A 12,500-nucleotide genomic window follows, 5' to 3' on the forward strand; every position below is an offset into this window, starting at 1 on the left:
CAACCCTATCAAATCCCTTATCAGTAGAACATACCCTTTCAGTAGAACCCCCTGCACTGATAGGAACTGTATCGTATGTAGATTTAGCCCACAAACGAACTGCAAAACCAGAAATGTGGTCTATAGTATAAGATGTACAGAGGGACGATGCAGAAATAAGACAACGACATATGTAGGCGAAACAGCAAGGAGTATAGGGGAGCGGGCAAACGAACATTGGAGGGAACTTAAGGAAGGGAAGAACTCATCAGTTCTGTACCAGCACGCTGAGCAAGAACATAGAGGCTCAATCAACAACATAGAAATTAAAATCTTATCTACACATAGCAGTGATGCAGCACTTAGACAAATTACTGAAGCTACACACATAATAGAAGGGAAACCTAGCCTGAATAGGAAACTAGAATGGAACACTAACATACGCCACTAACAAACCACAGCATGTGACAACATGTTACCCATAAACCAATAATAGGAACAAAGTATAATACAATACATAGATAAACAAATGGAATTAAATACTACATACGTTAACAAAATTTAATTAAACACATTAAAAAAAAAAAAAAAAAAAAACACACACACACACACACATGAACATATAAATAAATAAAAACTAATACAAATGAACACGTATTAACAGAGAATATAGGTGATACAGACACTCCCCATACACACATGCACTTACAAAAGACACAGACACATTGATGGACACGCATGCGTAGACACATACAATAGGAATACAAAATACAAAATGGCTGATAGTTAGCAAGGTGAGACACACATAAGAAAGAAGGAAACAAAGGACCACTGATGAGGTCACAGAAGTGTGACGAAAGAACTCTGGCCGAAATAAGATTAAGATTAAGATTAATGTAATATAAAGCTGAAAAAAAAAAAAAAATTAACACCAAATATACAGTGCGTGTGTTTTTATTGGCTAAACTGGCAATATGACCATCCCCAAGTACAACAATATATATATATATATATTGTCAAAAAGAGAGTTGTGCAGACATACGAGTATTAAAGAGACAATTTAAGGTATTAACTTGCAGTGTCGATCCCAAGCTGTCTTGTCTTTCTTTTAAACAAACTTACAAAACGTATGTTTGGTCTCACCAGTCTATTTTATACAGAGGCAAATTCACTATGACTATCACTATCAGATAGAAAGAGAGAAAAAGATTTACGGGTGTCCTATTGCAGGAAAGTAATTATTACAATAAAAAAATGAAAACAAGAAAGCGGTGAAGATGAAAGCACGAAACTTCTGGGAAATGTACTCCACCATCCCTAAAACATAATAATCCAAGAGAAGTAAGATGTCGGTAGAGATAAGGGAAGAGAATTTATTTTTGCTAGTGATCATGTTAAAAAGATTGTCAAATCACATAATAATTTCCCTTTTTAACCAAGCCTTTAAAGGTAGATAACTCTTGAATTTACTACGTAGTTGTCTCCCTTGAAACCTCCGTTAAAATAATAACAAAATACGCGTTGTCTTTTCTTCTCCCCTTCTGTGTGACGTAGTTTAAACGCCTGTTCTCCCTTAATCAAAAATCTAATTTAAGCATAAGGCCAGCAGGCAACCGGTGTTATTGTGTTTGCGTCCCCTAACTTGACAGTTCGGTGGGGGGAGGGGGCGACTGGTGGCTTAAAGAATAAGTTTGCTCGACTAAAACCCCTCAAGGCGTTGCTCCAGCATGGCTGCGGTCAAATGGCTGAAACAAGTAAAAGAAAGGGTCAATAAAATAATGTACCTGTCAAGGATCGTAATACGGTCTTTTCAAGCCGAGTCAACCGGTCAGAGACCTTGGAGTAGTAGACCAAGGACCTACTGTCTTCCTTCTTACAAATAACACCAAAGAACATAAGATACGGATCTTGTTCAAAACGGGGGCACCAGTATTTTCTTAACGAAACACTTTGAAACTTGGAACACTGGTAGAATGTGTCATATAAAACATCTTTTTCTCTTAGTCTTCTTAACAAAAAAACGTACATCGCAAGTTATTTCATGTTAAAGTTGTATTTCTGTAATTTCAACCAATGATAGACGTCCATTCAGCCGTAAAAATTAAGTGCTGACTACGTAAACAAACGATTCGCGGCGGTGATAAAATTATTATTTCCTTGTCAAAAAATGGCTGAAGCATATTGGCAGTAGCTAATAAACCTTTCTATTATAGGCACAAGGCATGGTTTTTGAGGGAAGGAGCAAGTCAGTTAGGGAAAACGAACACACGTGTGTTGCCTCTGCAAAATGTCAGAAGTAATGGAGATTAAATACGCTTTACACCGCTTAGGAGTAACTGTAAACAGTTGAATACTTGTCAGTGATTGGTTGAAATTATCGAAATAAGACAATTTTTTACGTGAAATAAATTTTTTTCTGTTCTATAACACAAAATAGATAAGTATACGAAGTTTGAAAGTCTTTCGGTACCGTTTTGAACAAGATCCTAAGATACAACCAACAATCACAACATAAACATGCCACGCATACATAAACGACAAAACATTAGGAGTTACATTCAACAATTTAACATTCACAGCACACATAGAAGACAGAAAAGAAAGTAAAGCGACACACAAACGCACGTAGAGCAATTGCACGTGCCACATTTAATCTAAAGAAACAACAGTGGTGTAGAAACAATGCATTACATCCTATGTCAATCTCTCCATAACAAGCGAACCGTGTAGAGACATTCTCTTTGTGAGGTAACATCACATAGATCGATAGCCATCCTATACATACCCTAAAATTCTAAACCGGTTTATTCTTCTCATCATGAACTCATCTCATACATCAAATCACAGTCAATCTCTCCATAACAATCTGTCGGTCTCTCCATAACAAACCATAGTATGTTACAAAGAACATAAAACAACACCCTACACATCATAACAGATCGTACACAAATCACTCTTATGTTTGGTAAGAAGTTCGCTCCCCAGAGAAATGATTTCAAATCTAATCCTTCTATGGTACCTTGGGTAGATTTGTGAGTGGATTTAATAAATGAAAATAGAGTGAAGCCCGCTATATACATGTGTCTGTGTTTGTGTTTGCGTTTATTTCATACACCACTTGGCAACCAGTTTGTCTTCGTTCCGTGACTTATCAGTTCGGCAAAAAGACCGATAGAATAAGTACCAGGCTTAAAATATAAGTCCTGGGGTCGATTTGTTCGTCTAAACCCTTCAAGGCAGAGCCACGGCATGGGCGCAGTCCGATGAATGAAATATGTAAAAGATACAAAAATATAAAAGAAACAAAAACATTAAAAAAGAAAAACTACCTGGAAACGCAGGAGACACGTTTTCTTGCTGCAGAATGCTACACCCCATGCAGTCTCTGTCACTGCCTGAAAAACCGTCTCTAAACATACAGAATCATGTACATCATCTCACATTAGAAAAGCATAGTCTCCCACTGAAACAAGATAGAAATATATAAAAAAATCTCCAAAAATGGCTAAAACACACTCCACCAACATAAAGAACGGAAGCACAGTAACTATACTTCAGACCCAGACCATCTTGTTCGCATCGGTTGTGGCCACCACTAATGTCAGCGGACGTACAAAAATAAATTGGTTAGTGGAAAGAATGCAACAGTCATACTGGTCCGACCCTTCCGTTCTTCACTGTATACCTGAGTGTACAGTCTGGTTCCCAGAATGGCAGAATCATTGCATAACTTAGAGGGTGGATCCGTAGACTGCATCTCGTCGCTTAATTAACTACCTACGTGTCAAAAGACTGCACTATAGTCTGGCACTCTGTCGGTTCCATTTGATTGGATCAACGGAACAGCCTGCTCGCGAACTTAACGTGCAAGTGGCTGAGCACTCCACAGACATGCTTACCCTTCACGTACTTCTCAGAGAGATTCAGCGTGACACAGAATGTGACAAGACAGGTCCTTTGAAATACAGGTACAACTCATTTTTAGCAGCTGATTAGACTAGAACAACGTGAAATAAAGTGTCTTGTCCAAGGACACAACGCCCCACCGGGAATCGAACTCACAACCATACGATCGTGAGCTGGATACTCTAACCATTAAGCCACGAACCTTTATGGTTTACTCTACTGTGCAACGTGTAAGTGGCTGTATATTCCATAGACATGTATACCAATTACGTAATTTTTAGAGAGTGACACGGTGCGCAACAAAACTGTACTTTTTGAATTACATGTACAATGTAGATCGTTGCCAGTGCCGATGGACTGGCTCCTGTGCAGGTGGCATGTAAAATACACCATTTTGAGCGTGGCCATTGCCAGTACCGCCTGACTGGCCTTCGTGCCGGTGGCACGTAAAAGCACCCACTACACTTTCGGAGTGGTTGGCGTTAGGAAGGGCATCCAGCTGTAGAAACTCTGTCAAATCAGATTGGAGCCTGGTGTAGCCATCTGGTTTCACCAGTCGTCTGTCAAATCATCCAACCCATGCTAGCATGGAAAGCGGACGTTAAGCGACGACGATGATGATGATGATGAATCTACCGAAGGGGTTTGTATCAAGTTTCCGTGAGCCCATTTTCTCTTAGAAAAAAAAAAAAACACTTGCCTGAGGTGCTACCCAATGGGACATCATGTTTGCGAAGCGAAATCCTTAACCATTCGGTCATACTGCACTTACATTCTACGATACATGATATCTTAGAAAAAAAGAAATAAAAAGAAAAGAGGGGATTCGTTGTATTTAATCACAAAACTGCTCGATCAGGGACGACCTGTCGTTAAATAACCTTCCTTATTTTGGCACAAGGCCAGCAATTTTAAGGAAAAAGAAAATCGATTACATCGACTTCAGCCTCCTGTGCACAATTGGGACTTATTTTATTGACTCCGAAAGGATGAAGGACAAAGTCGACCTCGGCGGAATTTGAACTTAGAACGTAAACGACGGATGAAATGCTGCTTAGGATTTTGTCCGACGCACTAACGACTTTTCCAGCTCGTTGCCTCATATAGCAAAGAAAATATTGATTTCAAATTTTGGCAGAAGGACAAGTAAATCGATTACATCGGTCCCAGTGCTCAACTGGTACTTATTTTCTCAACCCCCCACGAAAGGATGGAAGGCACAGCCTACCTCGGCGGAATTTGAACTCAGAACCTAAACACAGACGACCACTAAGCATTTCGTCCGGTGTGATAACGGTTTTGTCAGATTGCCGCCTGCCTGTTGCTGGATACAAAGAAACAAAAGTAGTATTCTACTCTAGCCTATGGTTAAACAACAGCAACAACAAATAACTGTATCAGAGGCAACTCAGCTTCACCGTTCAACAACATTAAATTATATGACATTACATCAAGTAAAACAACAAAACTTGTACAATAAAAGACGACACAATATCAAGGCAATCACGCCTCCATATTATATTTATCTTTATTCCATTAAACAATTCACAACAACACACCCAGTTTCGTATTTTTTACGACATATTATTTTCAAAACATGAGATTAGGGACAAGACGAGTCGTTAACTGCCTTATTGAGATCATAAAACGGTCCTTACTTTCCCCTATAATCCGCCCAAATATATAAACAGGTACTGATGCGGAGAACGGAGAACACTTGAAGTTTCGTATCTTTAGCAGTTAAGTAAAAACACGCCGAGAGATCTTAAATGTTATCTACTCTCTCTTTATTTTTATGTACTGTTTGTTCTGTGCGTATGTATATGAATACGTAAACTTTTAGTGGTGCTACACTGAGTTGAATTTGGCGTCGCACGACTGAAAAACAACACGAGCCGAGCAACTGAAAATGTGTGGTGGTACACCCACCCCATTATACGAATAGTGCTGTCGTGTATACACACACAGACACACACAAGGGTAAATACAGGTAAACCAAATACCGTACAATATAAATTCTTTATTTATTAAAATTATCTCCGTCTCTGGAGGGTGTGATGTAATTACCAACTGGCAATTAAGGCTAGCTCCAAATGAGAAAAGGAGATAATCTCAAGAATTCTCCGAAGTTAATATGCCGTTATAGAAAAGGGTAGGTCGTCTGGTGATAAGAGAACAGTTGTTGCATGTGTTTCTGCCTCCACAGGCGTCATCAGCACGACAATTGTCCATCCTTATCACTTGTAGCCAAAGGACGTAGACATATTAAAAAAGTGCAATATACATTTATGGCCTAAGTAATTTGCGTAATTTAATCAAACGCAAGCGAAGAGAAATAACCCATATTGAAATAGCATAGGAGTTTTCCCTAATCGTGTAATCGGTTCTTCGACCAATAGAATATTGGACATGTCCAGTATTCTGCTATCAGAGAAATACATCCATTAGGTAGTAAAAGCACGGATCGAACTGATTAGTTTCGTCTTTATTGGGACTCATCAGAGGTCGCTTACTTCTTGCTTTTAAAATATTGAAGCGAATTAACAAAGTATTTATGGTAAAAGTAAACAAGATAACGGAGTAAAGCAACCGAAATTGATACAAGGTAGACGGCGGCCCAACATCATCAGTAACTAGATTACGAACACAACGTGGATTCAGCTGAATAAATATGATATTTCTCAAACAGTGTAACGCAAGCGGAATCCCGGTGAGCAGATATAATTTAAGGCTTTAGAAAATCCATATTAATGTTTGAGCAGCTTGTAAAACATATAATTTGGTAACACACAAATATTGCTTATAATACCAGATAAAAAAGAGTTTTTTTTTTTAAATACATATAATTTTTATCTTCATAATTTTGCTTTGCCACAATAGGACAAATAACCTGTTGTCAGAACTCAGTAGACAGCGATATCAACAATACACCGATACGTTCACACGACAGGAAATATATTTGGACTTGTAAAGAAAAACGAGTGTTAACATCGAAAGAAATACTAACTAGATATGGGGAATAGCTGTGTTATTAAGATGCTTGCTTCCCAACCATGCGGTCTTGGGTTCGGTTCCACAGTGCGGCACCTTGGCCAAGTGTATTCTACTGTTGCTCCGATTTAGCAACTGAAAGAAGCCTGTCGTATGTATGTATGTATGTATGTCATTATTCAGTTTTATTTATTTAAGGCGGCGAGCTGGCAGAATCATTAACACGCCGGGGCGAAATGCTTAGCGGTATTTCGTGTGTCTAAGGCGGCGAGCTGGCAGAATCGTTAGCATGCCGGGCGAAATGCTTAGCGGTATTTCGTCTGCCGTTACGTTCTGAGTTCAAATTCCGCCGAGGTCGACTTTACCTTTCATCCTTTCGGGGTCAATAAATTAAGTACCAGTTACGCACTGGAGTCGATGTAATCGACTTAATCCGTTCGTCTGTTCTTGTTTGTTCCCTCTATGTTTATCCCCTTGTGGGCAATAACGAAATAGGTATTTCGTGTGTCTTTACGTTTTGAGTTAAAATTCCGCTGAGGTCGACTTTGCCTTTCATCCTTTCGGGGTCGATAGATTAAGTACCAGTTGCGAACTGGGGTCGATGTAATTGACTGATTCTCTCGCCCAAAATTTCGGGCTTTGTGCCTAGTGTAGAAAAGATTAATCAGTTTTATTTCAAGGTTTCTTGCCAATATAGAAAGATTCGGTTTCTAACCTAGATCCATGGCTCCTTCATTGAAATTTCAACATCAACAACACGGTATTTTTGTATGCATGTATGGCGATTTTTTAAGAGTTCACCTATATTTGCGGTCCGACAAAAAAAAAAAGTACCGATTTGTTCGACAAAAACCCTTCAAGGCAGCGCCCCAGCATGGCTGCATTCCAATGACTGAGGCAAGTAAAAGGTAAGCGATTCAAGATGAAATAGTAATTATCAACCTGCCGCCTGCCTAGACATTCGTCAGAGTAGGTAAATGGTTCTTGAAATGTAACAATTTGGCTAAGTTTAGATAGTAAGAATGTTAAGTGGCAATCTAAGATACCGTGAAAATACGTGGAAAAAAGTCTGCGAGAAGTTTGAACCACGTCGTTAATATTGTTAATACGAATAAACTGATAGCACTAATTATGTTATACCGGCATAGTACTCTTATCACTGTTGATATACTCGCTGTTGGGGACACAGATATTTGTATAGTTGGGGAATCTGATGGAAAGAAAAGAAAAATGTAAAAAAGAAAAAAAAGAGAAGCGTAAGAAAATTACAGAAAATATGAGGTAGCGATTGTAAAGGAAATAAGAAAAATAAAGAAATGAAATAAAAAAAGCGATTTATTCTCATTGTTCTAAGATAAGATTAATTGGTAAATGTTTATATAATATATAAATGTCAGAAGAGCTTAATTAATTTGGCATTGTTGCTTTTCTAAGCTATCAGAGTAGCTTTGGTTACGAAACTCTTACGAAATCTAATTTTGTGGTTCTTATTCTTTTCTTTGAAGAACGTCACTCGGCTGAGTCGCTGGAGGTCTCAAACTAAGATTAAGAGGCTGGTCGGTTCATATTTTGCACATTTTCAAATCACTTAGATGCCACATAGAAGAGGGAAAGATATATATATATATATATATATATATATATATATATATATATATATATATATAAACATAATTAAGGGATCAGCAAATATTTGCTTCACCATATACCGAAGTTCAGAAATAGCAGCTAAAAAAGCTGAGAATCCCGGGATTCTCAGCTTTTTTAAGTGCTATTTCTGAACTTCGGTATATGGTGAAGCAAATATTTGCTGATCCCTTAATTATGTTTATAAATATATATGAGCTTTTAAATAAGTTTCTCCACCAATAATGGTGCTTTCATACCGATGGGCTTGGTAAAAATTATTAATTATTAATTGATTTATTAATTAATAAATTGATAATCCTTTACTCTTTTAATTTGTAATAATAATAATAATAATAATAATAATAATAATAATAATAATAATAATAATAATATATATATATATATATATATATATATATATATATATATTGATAGAAAAGGTAAGACAACAAAAAAAGGAAAGAGTCCTCGATATTATGTAAATAGAGGAATTTATCTGTAAATAATATGTGACAATTATTCGGTAGTCATGATAAAACTCCGAGTTTCGGATGTCGGGGCGGAAACCCACGCCGCTATTTCTTCAGTTATCTGGCCATCGAAAAAATGCTATGAAAATGACCGTTAAACAAAGGGAAATTACTGTGTGATTGACCGTTATTAAGACAAAAGTACTTTGTAATCATGTGTGTACAACCCATTGCTAGTAACAGTAACAAACAAGCAAATATACAAATATCACAAACAAGCAAATAAACATATACATATAACAACACACACTTACACGCACACTGTCATTTAGATACATAAACACAGACACTCACTCACACACATATACGCACACATAAACACATACACACACGCACATAAACTCGCACATATATACACATATACGCACAAAGAATTCCTTTCAGGTTTGGCGCCATTCAGTAAGTTGCAGGCGCGTAATATTTAGTATAAACTCGGTGCATGATTGTGAGTGTGTGTGCGTGTGTACACGTGTATTTTGGTTCATGTATATGTGCGTGTACACGCGTATGTTCGTGCATGTGTGTGTTTTGTTGTTAGCGAGGAGGTGACGGGTGAGTGGTTGTGTGTTCGTGTGTTTTTGAAATATAAATCATAAGGAATTCCTGCTGTCTTTTAGAACTGGATCTTGGCATCATAACTAAGATTCCCCTCCTCTCTGTTCGTGATGAGGAAAGGACTTCACAAAACAATTATATTAATCACGAAAAAAAAAAAAAATGCACGCACGCACACACACACACACACACTCACACAACACAACACACAACACACACATTCATACATCTTGAACGCTTTATATTACCAATCATACACAGCGGCTCCTATACAGTCAGGAACGTAACGTAACGCCGAACACTTAAAACTTATCGGCCCATCTACCTAACTCAAAGTAAATACAACAGAGTTGTCCCCCGTATTTGCCGCAACTAATATTAGCCCTTGAAAGGCGGCAAGCTGGCAGAACCGTCAGCACGCCGGTTAAAATGCTTAGCGGTATTTCGTCCGTCCTTACGCTCTGAATTCAAATTCTGCCGAGGTCGACTTTGCCTTTCATCCTTTCAGAGTCGATAAATTAAGTACCAGTTGCGTACTGGGGTCAATCTAATCGACAGGCTCCCTCCCCAAAATTTCGAACCTTGTACCTAGAGCAGAAAAGAATATTTAGTCCTTTAACTAATGTTGTTTATTTCTCATCACGTAATTGTTTCTAATTCGATATTTTATGTTTACCATGGTAAATATCTTAACACTAACGTCTCTACAGTTTTTTCTTTGTTTTATATATGATGTCTCTGATTAGTTAACCTGAGTGAATTATTCTCATTCACAACCATCGGAACGCGAAGCGCTCCTCTCGAACGCAGGTTCGTGAGATGGTTGTGATCTATCAACAGTTTTGAGTAGGAACCGGAAAGAGAAGTATAAACACACAATGCGCATGTGCACATTGGATTCGTAGAACAGAAGAGAAGAATAAAAACACTATGCGCATGTGAAAATAAAACGGAAGAGTGGTATAAAAAAGCATTGGTCTGTATGCCACGACTGACACAACCATCAAACCGCTTTGCTGCAATTTTCTTGTTTTGTTAATGAGAAAGACACTGTCCAACTTTCTGAATTCGATTCTTGCTATGGTTAATTTTACCTTTTAAATAAACGGCACGGGGTCGATAAGACAAATACCAGGTCAGATTGGATGCGGGTATAATTGTGTGGTTAAGACGTACGTTTCACAACCATTCGTTGCGATAGTGGTAGTGGTGATGTGGTAGTGGTGATGTGGTAGTGGTGATGTGGTAGTGGTGATGATGTTGTTATTTTGTGCCAGCAGTGCCGTTGAAGTGATGTTGTTGTTGCTATTATTATTGTTACTGCGAAGGCGGTGAGGTGGCAGAATCGCTAGCACGCCGGGCAAAATGCGTAGCGGCATTTCGTCTGTCATTACGTTCTGAGTTCAAATTCCGCCGAGGCCGACTTTCCCCTTTAATGCCTTCGGGGTCGATAAATTAAGTACACGTGAAACACAGGGGTCGATGTAATCGACTACTCTCATCCTAAATTTCAGCTCTTGTGTCTATAACAAAAAAGATTATTGTGGTGTTGTAGGGGTGGGATTGTTTTGTGGTGACATTGTGGCAATAACTTTTTTGGTGATGGTATGGTGATGTAATGATGTTTAGTTTTATTCTAGTCATGTTCTGATGTAGTAATCGTGTGGTGATGTAGTGATATTGTAGTGGCCACGTTAGGATTCTGCGGAGATTTTTTGCGATGATTATGAACAGTGCATAAAATTGTGAGATGTGATAGTGATGATAGTGATGATGATGATGACGACGACGATGAGGATGCTGCTGATATTCTTGAGTAAGCGAAGTTGTGGCATTGATGGGACTTCATGATGTAAAAAAAAAAAGTGTAGTAAACGAGTCTTTGGCACGTTGGCGGGGCCCAAACTGTGATATGAAATGAAAATACAAAGTAAAAATAAGTGAGCAGTGTTAGAATATGAGAATAAAAAAAATTGAGCTACGCAGATCATTTGGCAACGGGCCACACCTTATGATATTGTAGATGTTTGCTGAAGCTTGATATATTTTCAATTAGTTATAAACGATAAAAAAAAAGTAAGACACAAAATCACTCTGCATTATTTCTGAACACCATTTCTGTTTTCAGAAAACTAATAAAATGATGGTTATTATTATTATTATTTTTTTAAATAAAGAGATACGGTTTTTAGAAAATATATGCTGTAACGTTATCTAGACTTCTCAAATCCCAAGCGTCCTCATAAAACCTCTAAATGGTTGCTCGATCTACGAGAAATAGAAGTGAAATCTCCTTTAATTCACATCGTACCACCGTTAACTTTGTGCAGAATAAATTGATCTTAGGATCAACTGTGTCTGAAAAACATAAATGATTAGATAGTCACAGCTGGAATATCTTTGATTGTAGATTTGCTTCATTAGTATTGACCAGGCAGTAAACAACAACAACAACAACGATAGTTGTTTATGAAATTATTACTAAACAAGAGCACTCGGAGAGCGCAAACCTTCGCCAAGGCAACATCAACCTCCTCTCAACGATTAGCCGGAGATGATTTTTAAAATGAGAATATCTGAAAGAAACTTGACTGCTTTCACAAACCAGAATCCTAAAAATGAACCCGACCGGTAACAGATTTTGAGTGATGATGGAACTAAACTTCCTATTCTAATCTATTTTTAGCTGTGGAATGTTGTTGAACAGCAACGCCATACTCTCTTACTCGTAAGTGGCTGAACGCGATATGAATTGACTTTTTTTTTTAATTACTTCAGATACTTAGTGAGATATGCAGAAGTGGCTTATTTTCAAGATGTGTTTCTTTTTTCTTTAACAAGTTTCTTGTTCGCTTTTATTAAAATAAAATTTAATTTATGTCACATAGTAATAAGAACATAGACAGCGAG

The sequence above is a fragment of the Octopus bimaculoides genome, chromosome 6 (assembly GCF_046866305.1).
Source record: "Octopus bimaculoides isolate indiv1 chromosome 6, ASM4686630v1, whole genome shotgun sequence".
Classification (NCBI taxonomy): domain Eukaryota; kingdom Metazoa; phylum Mollusca; class Cephalopoda; order Octopoda; family Octopodidae; genus Octopus; species Octopus bimaculoides.